This window comes from Ceratotherium simum, chromosome 27 (assembly GCF_057802395.1).
Source record: "Ceratotherium simum simum isolate JZ-2026a chromosome 27, ASM5780239v1, whole genome shotgun sequence".
Classification (NCBI taxonomy): Eukaryota; Metazoa; Chordata; class Mammalia; order Perissodactyla; family Rhinocerotidae; genus Ceratotherium; species Ceratotherium simum.
Window position 1 is genome coordinate 42,664,267 of NC_141926.1, and position 18,937 is coordinate 42,683,203.

At 38.9% G+C, this 18,937-nt stretch overlaps 1 long non-coding RNA gene across 1 annotated transcript in view; it reads right to left on the reverse strand.

Annotated features, from left to right (window-relative positions):
• The window catches only part of LOC147913491 (uncharacterized), a 52,689-nt gene extending 34,044 nt beyond the window's left edge, over positions 1 to 18,645 (reverse strand). The window contains exon 1 of the long non-coding RNA XR_015548690.1: positions 18,401 to 18,645. This is a non-coding gene — a long non-coding RNA (uncharacterized LOC147913491). The remainder of the gene's footprint in view (positions 1 to 18,400) is intronic.
• Between the last annotated feature and the right edge of the window lie 292 nt (positions 18,646 to 18,937).

Sequence of the window (18,937 nt, forward strand, 5' to 3'; positions counted from 1 at the left end):
ATGAGAAATCAAAATGCATTATAGACTTAGTCTAAAATTTTAGCTTAATTATATTCTCATACCATATAAGAAGCAACGGTTTAAGACTGGATTGTCATCAAAAACATATGGTTAACCAAATGTGTGAAGAAATACAAGGGTTCAGAGTAAAACATTAGCAATCTATGTGCAAATGAAAATGTTGTGTATATCTAAACCAAAGGAGACATGTGCTTTAAATAGTTGCCACTTTTCCTCCTCATTGCAGAACCATTTCAGTTTATAGAGAAGTCCAACTGTATTCAAGGTGGGAGCTCAATACACAAAGCCTTTTAATAGATGAAAAGGATAATTTCTGATGCATTAAATCTCTAGTACTTTGCATGGCAATTTTCACTCTTAGGGTCCAAGAGAAAAACTTATCTCCCCTTCTCTACATAAGGTTTATGGAAAATGTCTTATTTTTATTGTTTCAACTGTTGCTGAGGAAAAAAAAAAAAAAGCTTGATGTCTGGGCAACATGCTGCGCTAACCAGTGTTGGACAAACAATTCCAAATGTTGATCCGAGTGTAGAAGGGGAAAACCTCTGCCAGTATTAACTATGATTAAATTTTTTCCAGGAATCAGATATAGCATTTCTGCTTTTCAGCTTATATTTAATATAGTTTCTGTAAAGAGTGAAATATTAGAAAGAAATTCATAGAGATTTCATTTATAGAGTGACTTGAAAAGAAATTTTGTTTCCGGATGTCTAAATGATCATCTCATTGAGTTTGGAGAAACATAGAATGATGATAGAGTTTACTAACAGGTCTTAAAGCCTTAGGCATTTCTCTTAATGTTTTATTGCTTTTTAATTCTTACTCAGTTTAAACACTTTTTCCTCTATGTTTCATTATTAAACTAGTTCACTGGGGAAAATTTAAAAACACAGAAAATCAAAACGAACTGGGAAAGAATTCACCTCTAAGCCCATCCAGAGATAACTATAGTTAACTGTCCTTTTCTAACAAAGATGGAAGCTGTCACTAAAAATAGGATAAAGGCCAAAAAATTCTTGAGAATTCTGGGTTTTATGAATAAAACAGGATTGAACTTCTCTCAAGAATATTTGAGCAATTCTTGTGTGTCTTTTAGAATAATTTTCTTTAAGCAATTGCAACTGAAAACTCTAGGGGTCTGAAATCTCTGAGATCATTTGAGCTATACAGAATATGGAAGTAATTAAACCCAGGAAGTGGTAAGAAAAATGACAACAGAATAACTACAGGATAGAAAAAGCTTACAAGGATTTTTAAGAAAGAGCCAACGAATAAATGAATTTCCTAAACATTGCCAATGTCAATGACAACCTCTCTCCTTGGGCAAGCACCTTCAGTGGAAGAGAACTGAGTAGTTTCTTGGGGACATTTCAAACCCTGACCTGAGGTTCTGCACATTTTAGACAACTGTAGGGCAGCGCTTGATAAGTGAGCAGAGGAGAAAAGGAAAAGTTTGCTCCTGCTAACTCCAGTTCTTATTTCCTCTAACCTTACTGTTTCCATTATCCAGTGTTTGGGGAAGAGAAGGGAAAAAAAAGAAAGGGGAGAGGAAGAGAGAGGAAGGGGAAGGAAAAGGAGGGGAGAGGAGGAAAGGGAAGGAGGGGAGGAGGGAAGAGAGAGGAGGAAGGAGGAGGGGAGGGGTGGGATATGGAGAGAGAGAGAATAAATGGGCAGTGGACAGAAAAATTGTCTGAAGATTCCTACCGGATTCCTCCTGAAAAACGACAGAAATAACAGGAAAGAATGTATCAGAGGAACAAATGAAAATAAGCAACCACAACAAAAACCTGCAAAAATAAACCTGCTAAGGAGACTACAGATTGTCTTGAACTGGTCATGTGATCAGTTCATATTTTGCGCTTTCCCTTCTGCCCTGTTGGTTTGGGAAAATCATAGCTTGCCGCTTGGCCACAGAAGCCATGCACTATTAACAGCCTAGGCCCCCGACATCCACAGACTAATCTCAGGGGCTGCAAAAGCCCTGTGGGGTGAAATGTGGATTCAAATGGATCCAAGCTGGCCTTCTGCCTTCCAGCATCCATTCTGTAATGCCTTCCTATCCCCAGGGCTAGTGGATTACAGCTAAGGACACTGCCTTCTCCTTTTCTTTCCAAGAATTTAAAGTGAGTCTCTAACCACAGGAGTGGTCTGAGGATAAATAAGTGGTCTTATCATCAGTGTCCTCATCTGATGATGATAAGCAAGAGTGAACAATGGTGGTTCTATAGTGCCTGAAATTCTCCACCCTGAGCTTCTTCCCCTTCCGTTGCCCAAAATTTACCAGGAGAAACACAAATTAATGTTTAGTCCTCAGTGTTTTCCAATACACATTATGAGGCAGAGTAGTTGATAACCTCATAGGATAATGTGCTCACAAGACAGAACAAGTATAACCACTAAGAAAGAAAAAAACAATGACTTGAACATACATGAATTAAAGCTGAACAGAGAAAAAAATTAAAGCATTATGAATATACTTAAATATAGGAAGGAAGATGCTAGCAATATCAAATGAGAACAAGAATTGAAGAACTGATCAAATAGGCCTAAGAACAATAATAGTTGAAAGAAAAAAGAAAAGATTGAATAAACAGCACAATGGACACAGTTTAAGAATAAATTACTGAGCAGGAAATTAGACTTTGACAATCTTAAAAAAAGTACGGGGCCAGCCCGGTGGCGCAAGCGGTTAAGTGCGCGCGCTCCGCTGCGGCCGCCCGGGGTTCGCTGCTTCGGATCCCGGGCGCGCACCGACGCACTGCTTGGCAAGCCATGCTGTGGCGGCGTCCCATATAAAGTGGAGGAAGATGGGCACAGATGTTAGCCCAGGGCCGTCTTCCTCAGCAAAAAAGGAGGAGGATTGGCGAATGTTAGCACAGGGCTGATCTCCTCACAAAAAAAAAAAAAAAAAAAAAAGTAGCAAGAGAAACTAAAATGATATAAAATATAGAATAAAAATAAGGAGATATGGAGAGTTCTAGTGCCAACATGCAGATGGTGGGAGTCTCTGAAATAGAAGAGGTAAAAAACGAAAGAAGAAACAACGAAGATAAATTTTCTAAAGTTAAAGAAAGATGAATGATCCCAGATTGAAAGTCCTCAGAGTAACAAAGAAAACAGATAACAAAAAACTTTACTTCTAGACACACTATTATGATAGTATAGTGTTATGATACCAAAGCTGAGAAGAATTCCAAAAGCTTCCCAAGAGGAAAAGCAGATCATCTATAAAAGGATACGAATCAGTTCACCGCAGCCTCCTCTGCAGCAATGCTTCATGCTTTATGGTATTGAAGGGAAATAAATTTAATGTAAGAATTTTATATCTAGCCATATTATCATTTAAATATTAGAGAACAATAAAAAATCTTTTCAAGCCTGTAAAGGCTTGAGTATTTTGCCATATTAAAACCACCTTGAAAACAATATTGAAGAAAGTATTGAAATAAGAAGATAGAAGTGATTGTTGTAAAAATTTTATAAATTCAGCATTATCAAATACCTTGATAACATTTGTAATCTAGAAAGCTAGAACTAAAGAACAGAAAAAGAGAAAATACATCTGTAACCAGCCAGAAAGAAATTCTAGTAAATATCCGCACTATGGTGGATGGTCATCCTGCAGGACAATCAACAAAATCAATAGACCGAACTATTTGAACTAAAAAATAAATTGACCAGTTTCCCGATATAAAATCAAATTGCAAAATTCAATAGCATCTCTTTATACAAATAATAATAATTAGAAAATATAACAAAAATGAGATACCACCTATACACTATAAGTTTCTAGGAATTATTCTAAACACAAGTACTCAAGACTGACGAAATTTTAAAGCTCTAATGTTGGGCCTAGATGAGCTGAATAAATGGAAAGATATACCATGTCCTTGGGTGAGATAAGTTAAAAATATAAAGATATCAAATTTTGCCTCTAAATTCAGTGCAATCCTAATCCAGTAAGAATTTTTGAGAAATTTTAAACATTTACTCTAAATGTATATGAAAAACAAAGGTCCACAAATAGCAAAGTCTGTATAAAATAGAAGAGAAAAAAGGGAAATTTGGCATATCAGATGTTAGTTCATACTATACATCCTTCACTAAAATCAATATTGCAGTGGCAGTATGGTATTGGCATAAGAATAGGCAATGAGCCGATGTAGGAAAATGAGAGCTCAGACAGAGGCCCATGAGCAGAAATATATGATAAAGATGGCAGCACAACCAACGGGCAACTGGCAGGCTGTCTAATGGATGGAGTAGAGGAAAATGACACTATGGGAGAAAAATAAACCGGATCTCTGTCTTCATCCGTTCAGGCTGCTATAACAGACCAGAGACTGGATGACTTGTAAACAACAGAAATTTATTTCTCACAGTTCTGGAGGTTGGGAAGTCCAAGATCAAGTGTCTGGTGAGGGCCTGCTTCCTGGTTCATAGACAACTACCTGCTTACTGAGTTCTCACCTGGTGAAAGGGGTGAAGGAGCTCTCTGCCGCCTCTTTTGTAAGGACACTAATCCCACTCATAAGGTCTCCACCCTCATAACATAATCACTTCCCAAAGGCCCACCTCCAAATATCGTCAGGTTGGAGGTTAGGATTTCAACACAGGAATTTGGGGGGAGGGAACACGATATTCAGTCTGCAGCAATCTCCCTCTATGCCACATGTAAGTGTGGACTCCCAATACAGTAAGGACTCAAATACCTCAATGTCAAACTAGAAAGGTAATAATAGGCAATACGGAAGAACAAGGGGACATCCTGGTGGGAACGGCTGCTTAAACAAACCCCAGAACCACACACACAACATAGACACAACTTATCACACGAACTCGAGGGTTTTGCTCAAGGAAGGATCCCATAAATGAAGATCAGAGAAAAATGGAAGATTGAAGTTTTCAACATCTAAAATGATCAAGGTTCTAATACCTAGACTATATTGAGAAAATCAAAAATCCCAACTGAAAACTAGGCAAAGTACGTGTTTCAGCAATTTACAGAGGAGGTAGGCTAAAAGGCCAGCTAACACATGAAGAGACTTTCAAACTCTCAGTAATCAGAAAAATGCACATTAAAACAACAGGATATTTTATATTCATACTGACAAAAATTAGCAAGCTAAGTAATGCCAAGTGTTGGCAGGCTTGTGGGAACATGAGAACCCTCAGGAACTGGAGGTCAGGACATGGACTGGCATAGACATTCAGAGAGCAATGTGGTAATACTTATTTAAATTAAAGATATATATAACCTACAACCCAGCAACCCTGTTCACGTGTATATGTGGTAAGCCTCCTCACATAGGTCCATGGGATCACGTAGCTTTGAATATAGGACCACATGTGGGGTTGAATAGGGGCCTGTAGACAGCATGAGTAAGACTGAGGAAATGGCAGGTAACACAGGGTGATGCACACATAGTGGCTATATTACACAGCCACAAAGAAGTCTTAAAACATACTTATGAGTGAAAAGGGTAAAAACACGGATAAGATCTATTCCAGTACCATTTATATAAATTAAAAATAGGTGCATGTGAAATAGCAATACATATTTTATAAGAACGTAAGAACAAGAAGATACACATTATGGTTGTCTTTTGTGGAGAAGGGGGTGAACAATAGGAATAAAAAAATGCACCAATAAATAAAATAGGAGAGGGACCTTGCTCATAGCAGCGTTAAGCATGTCCCATACACTGAGGAAGATGGTTAACTTAACTTCTTGTATAATTTTAAAAAAAAGATAGGAAGAAAAGAAAGTATAGGGCAAAAAAGAGATAAAAAAATAAGAACATGAAAAGATTGAACAAAAAGAAATACAGAGTAGAAGTGGTATTCTCCACTTTTTTGCCCTCATGAAGGGGTGCAGATTTCAGCCTTTTGAGAGAGCATGTATAATGCCACATTTCTCTCTTGCCCCAAACACTGACAATATGGAAATTGAAACTTGCTTCATTTGAGTAACAATACTCTATGTAGTTAATTTCCTTACTGGAAATTATAAATTATAATAAACACAATGATGATGGTGTATTTTTTCTTTGTTTCTTCAGGGCACAAGCATCATTCCGTAACTGCAATAGTCAGAATCTTTAAAGGGTCACAATTAAGAAAATACATGTGCTTGAAAGATCCCACCATTCATTCCTTGAACAAACACGTACTAAGGGCCTATGTTATGTAAATATATATATATATTTCACAGAAATCAAGAAAATAATGCACAGCAATAAATTAAGATGAACTCATACTATAAAATGTAGATCATTAATAAAATAATTTTAATTGTCAATTTCAAAAAATTACTGAGTCATTAAGCTATATGCCAATATAGAATTTACAGAGTTTATATCACAATTACATCTCAATGCTACATTGTAACTAGACAGAAAACAGCCTTTATAATCTGTCTTGTTTCTTTAAACGTACATAATGCATACCAAGAATCTGCAGCGGAGAAATCCATTTGGAAAATAATCTCCTGACCATCCTTCTGTGCCTGGCATTCTGGCATAATCATCTCCCATAAATCTGGTCTTTGACACCACAGACAAATACAACTTTACCAGCAGCAAATCTATTTGGCGGCCCCTAAATGGCTTTCTCAAATTGTGCCCGTCTCACAGTACAACAAGTCCTTTCATGTTGATTAAAATATTTGAAGGATACAAACAACAACAACAGAGTGACAGGAAATCAGTCATTGCTTTCATTTTCCCTGTGGGATCCAGTCAGGGCAGCTTGACTTCCTTCAAACAGAACTCCCCTTTTTGTCGCTGAAGAAAGGCTTTGGCAAACACTTATCCTTTGATATAATATGCACTTGACAAAAACCACAGAGCAAATCAAGCCACCGCTTTGAAGGAAATGCTTATGAGAAACCTGAAGCTCATAAGTGCACCAGGACTTAAGGCTGTTGCCGGCGACCAGAGGCCAAACGCGCCTGTGGTGTCAATTCAAAGTCAAGTCCAAATGCCTTGACTTCAGGGCTGCAGCTGCCACCTCATTCCTTAGTTTAATTGCAAGTATACCTCGAAGAACTGTTTAGTTTTCAAGTATATTCTGGAATGTCAGTTCTATATTTCATTCCAGAGAAGCATACATTTTATTATTTAGGTAGAAAGGAATGTGAGAAAATCTTTGCGCTATAGCCTTTGCTCAATGTCCCAGAGGCTCCAGTAACAGCCAATTTCTTTTCCAAGAAGAAACCCCGCTTCTGAGGTGAGAATGCTGAGGTACCCAGGGTCACACTAGAATTCTAACATGAAGAGCCAGGTGTATGAGATGCTCATACACTCTCAGGATCCCACAGGAAACAGATGGCACATTCAAGTTCAGATAGTTTGAGGGGAGTTTAATAACAGCATTTTACAAATGTGTGGTCGGGGTGGAAAACTCAGCAGGGAGAAGGCAGTACCCTGGCCTTTTAAGAGGAGGGTGTTAGCAGCCCTAGGTCTGCAGGGGAGTGAGTGGGGGCCAAAACCCAGAGATGGAGGGGCTGGGTGGACAGCAGCTGCTTTCAGCAACCCTACAGGAAGAGAGCAAGCGGAATAGATCCCCAAGCCTACCCTCCTCCCTGTTTCCTATCTCCCGCTGGTGTTCCCCACTGTCCTCACCTAACCAAGGGACAGAGGGCAAGAGAGCCAGGTGACATAGTCCCTACAGGTCAGCTTCCCAGGGCCAGAAACACGTGGATGTGGACCTATAGGGCACACAGAAGATAGCCTACAAGTAGCCACCCTCGCTTCCAGCTGATCACCCCGGGAGGTAAATGGCACTTGGGAGTTCCAGCAAAACGGCAGACAGCTGCCCTAAGTTTTGACTTCAGGTAAAAGGAACAATTCAAACTGGCAGATTTTCTGCAATAAAGCCCTTTCAGGTCTTCAAAATGGAAATGTGGGAGTTAAGACGAATTTGTAATTAAGTTAAAAAACATATTAAATAGATTCTGTTAATGACATATATATCCAAAGTACACAACTATGTTTGTTAAAATAAAATATTGTAAATATCCCCTTAAATAGCATATTGTTATAATAAATAGTTTTAACAAAATGTTTTCCTCTTTGATTCAAGAAGTCATCACTGGAGCCAGCCCAGTGGCGTAACAGTTAAGTGCATGCAGCTCGGATCCCAGGCGCGCACCGATGCACCAGTTGTAGAGCCATGCTGTTTCGGCATCCCATATAAAGTGGAGGAAGATGGGCACAGATGTTAGCCCAGGGCCAGTCTTCCTCAACAAAAAAAGGAGGATTGGCGACAGATGTTAGCTCAGGGCTGATCTTCCTCACAAAAAAGAAAAAAAGAAAAAAAAAGTCATCACTGAAGGAAAAGGGTAAATGGAAAACCTGCCCCCATGGGTCAGCCTCTGCTGATCTCTAGACGTTTCTGCTTTGTCTCTCCTGACACTTTGGGTCCAGAAGGTCCAGAAACACGCTTATGTTTCCTCCTCTCTCTCCCCACCCCGAGACTACTAATGCCCTGAATGATGTAGTGTGTGTTTGTGAGTGTGGGTGTGGGTGTGTCACACTGAGTTTTTACAAAGTAAATATTCAATGGATACATTTATTGATTATTGGACAATTATGCTTTTATAACATCTATTTTATGAGAATAATGAAACTTTGCATGAAAAATATAGATAAGAAGCACAGCTGAGAAGACACTGAGTCCTTTGTTGTCCTTAGGTGACGGGCATTTTACAGGAATCGGCAGTGACTTAAGAGTGAGTCCACTGTACTTAGTAAAGCAAATGGAGAATTCGATCCAAGAATCTTTATCAATTAAATTAAAATAATAGCCTGTAAAGGAAATGAATGAATGCATTATCAACCTGTCAGTCAGTAAAGCTCAGAAATGTAATCCTAAATAATTAGGAGATAGTAAAACTGGCCCCTACAGAGTCTTCAGTTTACAAGTACAGTAGTGAGAGAGCAGAGCCAGTGAGCAGGTGTTCCTGCCAAGTCTGGGACCCCAGACCTGTTGACCTGTTGACCAGACGGTTCTCAAGTGCATGGCGTATGAAGGGAACAAGGTGAGTCATGAGTTGATGATCAGTCAAGTGGGTTCAGGTAATGGGGAGTCTATGCCAGCGCTGTCCAAGAAAAATATAATGTGAGCATCAAATGTAATTTCAAATTTTCTAGTAGCCACACTTAAAAAGGTAAAAAGAAATAGGTGAAAGTCATTTTAAAATATGTTTTATTTAAATCAATACATCCAAAATATTATCATTTCAACATGTGTCACCAGCCACCTTTGAAGTGCTCTATAGCCACATATGGATAGTGATTACCACATTGGATAGCAGAGTTCTATAGTATTCATTTTACTTTTATGCATGTTAAAATATGTTTATAATAAAAAGTTAAAAGAAAAAAGTTGACAAGCCTGTGCTTATCTCTCTCTGTGGCTCAGTTTCCCCATCCATGTGTCGAGGGAGACGTGCTGGTCATTAGATAATTCTAAGGTTCTTTCTGATTCCCTATTTCCTAGTTTCCTTTTCTAAAGCACTCTCATTCTGGTTTTTCATGACTCTATAGAAAAATGTATCTTTTCAAAAAAGGAAATTCCTTTATGCTCTCAAAGAGATATGACCTAAAAATTGCCATTCTCTATTTATCTAGGGAATATTTGAGGACAAATGACTGTTTATGTATAAGATAACTTTTCTTCTGCTCCAAGACCAAATGGTGATAGATGAGCTCAGTTTACATTTACCACCATTTTGTTCATTCAGTTTATCGTTTCATATGATAAGATTTACCACTCGAACGTGATGAGAGACAAGTGTCGGGGAAGAGGCAGATTAAAAACACAGATATAAATCATAATCCATGTTCAATAAGTTATTTTGAAGGAACAGAGATGAAAATATCTTAGGTATTTCTCCCATCGTTTTTTAAAATTTAGTCCAATAACTTCATGGATTTATCTCACTTGTCCATTTGATTGTTTTTGTATTGTGTTTTCTGGTTGTATTTACAGAGCCTCAGCCACACACCATTCAAAACTTTTATTTAAAGTGAAAATTCCTGTAATAGCTGAATGTGTTTATTTAAAAATAACCATCTTTGTTACTGACCAAACTGTTTAATTTTAATTTGATTGTTTTGATGGCCTGCAGACCCACTCTGTTCTCTTAGCTCAACGTTTAGGTCAAGCTCACCAATAAGTATGCTCCCAGTGTCATTCTGAAGAAAGGCTGTAAGTGCGTCTGTTATTAATCCCAAACAGAGGGAAGTTGCATATTGGATCAATTTTAAGAGATCTTCATATATGAACAATTCAAGATTACTAAATATAGTTTACATTTTATATACATAAAGGTTATCTGCAATATTAAAAAGGTTAATTATCAAAAACAATCTCTGCAATTTTTTTAACAGGAAACTATTTTTGGTACACTCCCATGGTAATTAAATTTTGAAAATCAATTTCACACAATTATTTAGGGACCCATTTACTACAAAAATTTATTTACATTAATCTATTTTCAAAAATCAAGAGAGAGTTAAAATCTATAAAAATATCTATTTAGTTAAATGGTATACACCTGTTGAGATTTTCTTGCCAATCATCCTACCAGGCTGGGGTAGACACAGAATTAACACTGCCCCTTACCAGTCCTCCTGATGTGCAGTAAGATGTTTGTACAGGTGCTCTATTCACCTCTTCCAGCTGTTAGTTTAAAAGTTGTGGTTGATCTCCTTTTGTAGCTTTAAAAATTGTGGTTGATCTCCTTTTGTAGCTTTATTTTATTTTATTTTGGTGAGGAAGATTAGCCCTGAGCTAACATCTGTTGCCAATCCTCCTCTTTTTCCTGAAGATGATTGGCCCTGAGCTAACAGTTGGGCCCATCTCCCTTTTTATATGTGGGATGCTGCCACATCATGGCTTGATGAAGTGTGTAGGTCCACGTCTGGGATCCAAACCTGTGAAACCCGGGCTACTGAGTGGAGTACGTGAACTTACCCACTACACCACCAGGCTGGCCTCCTTTTGTAGCTTTAACAATCTGCTTTATAGGTAAGTGAGAGTTCAGGGTATATGAGGTAATTCTATAAAATAATACAATTCGTAGTCTGAAATCAGACGGACAGACACACACACACACACACACACACACACACATATTTTCCATAAGTTCCTTCGCTATTACTCCCATGGGAGAAAAATTAATTATGGAGACTTTTTTTGGCAAACAAAAAAATCAATACCATAAATCAATTGTTTTCTTTATGGTTTTCTTCATTTAATCAGCTTGTCTGATCTTTATTACCTGTGAGGTACCAGCCTTCTCATTCTACAACATTCGTGAAAATAAAGATCCATTTCCCTTAATGGGACTAAAAATCTATTGGCATTAACAGGAACAGAAGTCTTTATGCAGTTATAGGAATAAAGGTTGGTTCTCATTTATGGGAATACAGGGTTGTTCCCCTGACTTGGCAGTCCTTAAACACAGCATGAAAGAAAGAAGGTAAGAAAAGAATGAACAGAATAGGAATAGAATTATATTACTAAGTATGCTCTAAGCACACATTTCTACTTACCATTTCTACTTACATGATTAAAATATTTAAAGATGTAAATTTAATTTAATTAATTCAACAAGAACTTTTCCTGCCACCAATTTCTTCTCAAGGGCCTCAATGTTCTGTCACACAAGCTCAGCATCTGTGGCTCCTAGTCTGGCAGAAAGTTTTCCTGGAGAATATTTTTTTTAAATGGAAGCCAAGGGAAAACTGAAAACCCACGATATGACTGGGAGCTATCTGCTCTCTTTGTAACCATTCAGGTGCCCAAACGCTGGGTCACCTTCAGGCCTCATGTGTTCCAGCAGTTGCCATCTGCAAAGGCAAAAAAGGATTTTTGGATGAAATGCCAACTTTTCTGCAAGAAAGTTGAGACCCTCTGGCAATATGTAGACTTGTATCATTAGTAATAACAGTGTCAGGAAAAAACTACTGGATAAGGAACTGCAGATGTAGTACCAACAGAGAACACGCAGCTGTTGTAGCAAGAAGAGGAGGGTATAAAATGAGGAGTGACTGTCGAGACCCAATTTTAAGCATGATCCATATGGTCCCGAAACTCCCGGTTAGACATACAGACTTTACAAAATGGGCTCACTACCTCTTTAATAGTTTTTCCTACTTTCCACTACACGTGTTCTCCTCTTTAGACATAAATTTCCCTCATTATTGACAACACATACCTGAACACCTGAACATCTCACCTCAAAATATCCTCTGCTCTCCATTCCAGGGAATGTGTGTCTCAATCCTTCAAAGCCAAAGGCAAAATCCAATTTTCCGAAGCCAATTATGACAGATCTAATCTAAATGGAATCACTCACTGTCTAAATTCCCATGGTCTCTTCCACTTATTTGGCACTTAAGTGCTGCCTTTAAAGTTCCATTTTTTTTCTATGTTATTTCTAGCTTCCACCAAAAACTCCACAGTCAGCCTTTTAGGGCATCAGGCTCTGCTTAATTCATCCCTGTACTTCCCTCAACACCTAGGACATCACCTGGTCCCTACTTGGCATGTAATAGAATTTAAATGGATTTTACAAATGGAGAAAGGGAAGTTATGAGAATTAATATAATTTTCTATATTGAAATTGTTCATTGGTGAAAAATATGAAACTAAAATGTAGATTTCCCTCTCATGACTTAGTAGTCTTTCCAGTACTTAATGCTGTTTTCCAACACCATACAACTCTTCATACACATGGTTCAATTCTAATCCCCACTTACAAAAGTGAGACTGGTAATGCTGCCTTTGACAGCTGATGTCATTCATTTTTGATGTGGTGTAAACAAGACCTCTAAACCATTACAGCAGAACAAAGGAGGAGGAATAATTGACATAAAAGAAAATTGTTCCTCTGTAACCATTTCATTGCTGCAATAGCATTAGGGGATACTGAGCAGAGAGTGAGGCAGGGAAGGTGGCAATAACCAGGCAGAGGTGCAGTCAGCCAGAAATCACAGCAAAATAAAAAGAACAAGAGGAAATAACCGACATAGCATCCAGTCACTCAACAAACATGTGATAAGGATCTACTACATACCAGCCAATGGGATAAACAATTACAAAATAAAAATGCAGACTTCTCTCTCAAGAATCAATAGTAGGAAAAACAAAAATCTCATAAATAAGTGTAGAAATAATAATAAATGAAACATAAATCATAAAAGAGATTTACAGAGCTTTGCTTAGGGTTGGGGGTGGGGACGGGGAAACGTGGCTAGCTACACAGGCAGCTTCTTCTCACTACGCTGCCTAATGTAACACAGCACCCAGTCTCTGCGGGCACTTAACAACTCCCCGTTGGCAAGTGGAGGAATGCCAGTGGCTGGGGGAGAGATGAGTGTGCTATCTCCCTGGTAGCCCAGCAGACTGGTGTGGACGGTGTGGGGGCCTCCTCAGCTGTGACAGCCGCACAGCGACTCCCAGTGGGCACCAGTTGAACCTCATCTTCAATCATAGTATAAGAAGTCTACAATCTAGTTATAGTCTAATTTACATATATACATATATATATTATATAATTTAGTATAATAACTAAAGCCATCACCCTTTTAACAAACTTTGGTACTCATTCTGCTTAAAAGTGAAAAATTTTCTGCAAAGCACAGTGATGCCAGCTAAATGAACAAGTTCCTTTCCACCCAAAAGCTGGATTCTACGAATTTAAACTAATTTTCTCATATGGCCAGTGTGATGTTAAACTTAACATGAAGCAGAACAAATAGAAAAGATGTTTATTCTGAGAAATAAGCATTGTTGTCTCCAAACTAATGGGAATGCCCTCCTCGGGGAAAGACATGAGAATATTTCTGAGTTTTGCCTAAAAATTAGAGGCATTTTTCTTTACTAAGAACAGTTATTAGCTTGCTAGGAGTTCCAAATTGTCCCAATTACTTATTCTTCTCCTTCTTCATGAAGAAAAAGAAGAATGGGTCATGATATTTTTGGCCATCATCACATGGGTATTTTCATCGACGTTTAACATTTCTCTGCCAATAAAAACAACGATGCAGTATGTCATTCCGGCATATTAGTATTTACTGAGTTCAGTTCAGTTCAAAAAACACAATCAGTGCCAGGTATGTGTCAAACTACGTGCTAAGAACTGGAAAGATAAAGAATGGTAGGATATAGCCCCTATCTAAGCAGAACTTATGGTGCAGTGGGGAAGACGGGCCTCAATGTCTTCCAAAACCCAGAGGAAACTTGAAAAAAAATAACAGAAACCAGCAATTAGATAAGGCATCATAGTTATAATGTCACTCTCATATATATCTCCCACGTGTCAGTCACACCCCAAATCCAGTTATCCCGTGAACAGTTTTCATAAAGGTTTTGGGAAGACCCTGACCTCCGATTCTGTTGTTGTCGGCCATTCTCTTGTTCCTGCATTTAAATTAGATGAAAGCTCTGAATTGACATCAGACAGAAGAGAAAGGAACTAGCTAAGGGAAAAAACCGGCTAAGCTACATGCTGAAATCCTACGAGAAATGCCCCGTCAAGAGTGTATCTAGAAAATTCAAGCTGCAAGAAGCTGTATATCACCATGTAAGTGTCCAAGGAGATTCTTCTATCCCACAATGACAAAACACTGCATGAAATCCAATGATAACACTGTCCTAAAATTGGACACCTAGTGATATATATTAATATCTGTTCATGTAGACTGACCCCTAGTGGTATAAATTGATTGCTGCAGCGACAATGGTCTTAGAAGACTGCTCTTTAAAAAGAAGGATCACACCTCTTCAAACGTAGTGCCATATAGTTTCATAAACACGTACATTCTAAGTGAGATATGTGGCCATATCGTCCTCTCTAAAAACTAAATGAACAATCTACAAAATTTATAATGAAGAAGAAAACAATTTAACAAACAGACCTACCTAGAGTCGATGGGACTATCTCCTTTAAATGACTAGACATTTGTTATCCTATGTCACCTCTACTATTGTCACCACAAATGTGTCTCTGAGACAATATTTGGAAAGTCTTCGTATTTGGTTGCAAATGACTTATAACAAAGATTTTTTTCAATTTTCTCATTTTCTTTCAGTGAATTTTGACATACCACAAAACTAGCCTACAATTGTGAAACACTTTCTTAAAAAAGTAATTTGTAAGTTTCTAAGTAATATAAAACTAAAACATTATCATTAATATGTCAACCAAATAATAATTAAAAATAAAATTGACAGTGCCAGTTAAAATGAAAAGCAACTTATTTCATATATTATATATTATGTGCTCCTTTTTATAATGAAACAAAAATTACATAAAGTCAAAATTATGTTTGGGTTTAAGGAAAGATGAGAAAAGAGAAAGTAAATGGTTTTATACATATAAAACTAGAACTGGATGCCCTTTTCTCCTCCATCAATGTCAAACATAGACTAAGGTAATTCTTTTTAAAATTAAAGAGTTTGGAAACAGAAGCCACCCACAGGGATCAAGTAAGAGATCTCTTTCTTCTTCTAGATGTTCTTTCTTCCACTTCTCTGTTGGCATCCCAAGGGAAATTGCAAAAGCCTCTATATGGTAGATGTTCTTTTTTCTCTTTGCTTCTCTGAGATAACTATTTCTAATTTTTGCTTTTCTGCCATCTCTACTAGATAAGTGTATGAGTCACCTCTGAAGAGGGAGGATGGGATAGTCACCAAAATGAGTGCCTAAAGACACACTTTTTGTGTGTTCCCACCTTCTTTTTAAAAAGGTTACTGCTAACTCATGTTAGGGAAAAAAATACCATTACAGCAATTGACAATATATAGGCCATCTGGAAATTGTTCCACTGTGGGGAACGTATACTACAATGCACTGAAGTCCATGTAAATAGAAAAGAAACCATAACTTGTTAACTATATAGTGCACACTCCTGATAGTAAAAATCAAAAGAAATGGAATAATGCAGGCGAGCCATTTCTAGAATAGTGGAGTTTGCCTGAAATGATTCTGTAAATTCAGGAATTCTTGAGGTCAACCCAGCAAGAAACTCCCAAATGACGTGGCTTCTTCTAAGCTATTGGTGACCTGGCAGAGTACTATGTCGTTGAATTTTTCCTCCCCCTCCACAACCAAAAACACAATAACTAAAGAAAACTAACAAGCAGGAGACAAAGTTTTCCTGAAGAAAATAAGGAATTTGGTCAACAGTAGGGAGATGAAGCCAACAAATGCTCATTCATGGGAACTTTTATCCTGGCTTTCCATTAAAACAACCTAGAACATTTTAGAGACTCAAGCTATAAGGTTTTTCAGCAGTTCTGAACTTTTCACTCCATTTTGTTTTTTGCATGTAATTAGAGAACCAATAGTAGTAATTCTAGGTAGAATGACCGAAGTTTGTATCAGATTGGAAGGTGGGGAATTTGTTTCAAATATATATATATTTCCAGAAAGCAATTTACAACAGACTGTAATTTCCAGGTCATTTGTAGAAAATTAAAGTTCACCTTTAGATTTTTTTCCCCACAGTCTGTGCTCTTCTTAAATAATTCATATCTTCAAAAGCACTTCAAAATCTATCTTGCTAAAATTCCGTGCATACATTTTCTAAGTTTCCCAAAGTGTTGTCAGCAACTCTTCCCCCGAGCAATAGACGCCAGCATGCAAGGCGTGGAGCTCGACAGCTAAAGGCTCTTCCTTATATTTGAGATTGCTCAGCGACAGTCACCTCTATTTATCAAAGAAATTTTTTCTCACATTTTCTGTTCTTTTCCTTGTACACCAGTGTTTTGAGAATCTCTGGTCTAGTCCAATAGCTCTCAGCATGCATGGCTAGCAATAAATCTGTAACAGTTGCAAAAACTCTAAAGCTTAAGACAATCAAAGAAGATATACAAAAAAGCAAGCACAAAATTCCCAAATCAGCACAAAAGTAAAACCTTCAGATACAACAAAAGACTGAAGAGCTAAAAAGAAGAGGAACCCTTATTCCACATATCCTAATTGCAGGTCCCGCCTCAAACTTCTTTTTCCTTGTATTTAAAAAAAAAAAAAAAAAATATATATATATATATATTCTTCCTTTGTATTAAAGTCATGTCAATGATCTAGCACAGCAAACAGATCCAGATGGAAAAACAGGAAAATGTTCTCCAATTCACACCACAGAATGGACAGAAGGGCTTAGGTTTAATATCCACTACTACATAAATAAGTCTCTTAGGCACCCTTGCATTCTCCAGTTTAAAAAAATCTTCACTTTCAACATGTGGACGATTCAGCCACATTGGGCTGTTATTTGTAATAGGTCTTGCCCTTCCTGTCTGCTACAGTGCTCCATAGAGTGATGAGCAAATGTATTCCCCTTATAGTTAAAGAGTTTGAAATTAAAACTATCTACCCAGAGGTAGATAAGTAAAATCTCACTTTATGAAAGCTTTCCAGATGTCTTTACACCCGCTTCTTTCCCTTAAGGTAGAGAAGGACCAATGTGGGAAACCCTGATATTTGAAATAATTCTCTTTCTGTCCGGGGGTTTTTTCTGCACACGTCAGGGAGTGTGCATGATGCTGATCAGAGCTGTTTTGGCAGACTGCTGCCCACGGTCACCACGTGTGTACTGTAACGACTCAAGCATTTTGTTACTTCCAAGCTCAACAACTGCCACTGAATGTAAACTTAGTTGCTTTGACATGGGAAGTCATAACAGACAGAGAAATTTCAATTAAACAAACTACTCTCTTTTCCAAACAGTACTAAAGCCAGACCCTTGGAGTGACTTAAACGTAACTGTCATTTCAATCATTCCAAATAGGTTCCTAACACATACAAAAATCTGGAGTAGCCAACTTTCTTTTTAAATGGAATGACCTGGAGGCGGAGTCAAGATGGCGGCGTAGGCAGACTCTGAACTCACCTCCTCCCGTGGACACAGCCAATTTACAACTACTCGTGGAAAAATTACCCCTGAGACAGAACTGAAAACTGGATAAGAGGAACTCCTGCAACAACGGACAATCCTAACTGAGGTGGAAGAGGCAGAGACTCCCTTCTGGAGAGGAAAAACGCCGCCGTCACAAGCCGCCAGCGTCACGGCCGCCTGGAGCAGCGCACAGGTACGCAGCCTCCCTGGAGGCGCGGGGCCCTGAGCCGGGGAGCATCCCCGCTGTGAGCATTTTGTGGACCCAGCACAATCGACACCAGCGGCATAATATCTGACTTTGCCTGCTACTAAAGCATTGGGGAGCACCCCCAGAAAACCCGGTTCACAAAGAAACTAAAACTGGCTCTTAAAGGGCCCATGCACAAACCCACCCGTTCCAGAAAGCATCCTAAAATCACCAGAAAGAAAGGTACACAGTGCTTCGGTGACAAGAGACTCACCTAATAGGCCCTGCGTGCATCACGGTGAGGGGTGAGACCTCTCCAGGGACTGGGACATTGGCGGCGGCCTTTGTTGTGGCCTGGTGTGAGCGTGCTGACACAGACGCCATTGGAGTTCTCCCTGAGGCCTGCTAGCCCAGGGTCTGCTCCACCCGCTAGAGCACCAATTTAATCCAGCTCAGCCAGGGCAGGCAGCCCACCCTAGAGACTGGCCCCACCCAACAACAAACCCTCAGGCAACGTGTGGGCCTGCATAGATTGGTGACTGGATTCTCTGCAGCCTGGCAACTGAGCTGACTTGAGCGGGGCAGGGTGTGCACAAGGAGCGGGTGGAGAGTGTGGGGTGGTGGCGGAGTGTGTGGGGCTCCCGCCGTGGAGAGACTGGGTCCGCTTGGGGAGGTCGGGGCACTCACACGGGGCAGGACTGTGTTGACTGTGTGTGTGGACCTGTGGGCAACAGGGCTTGTCAGCTGCAGAAGACTTGTGCTTCTCAAAGACCCACATAGGAGGTTTGCCCCACCTTCCAAAGCCTGAAAC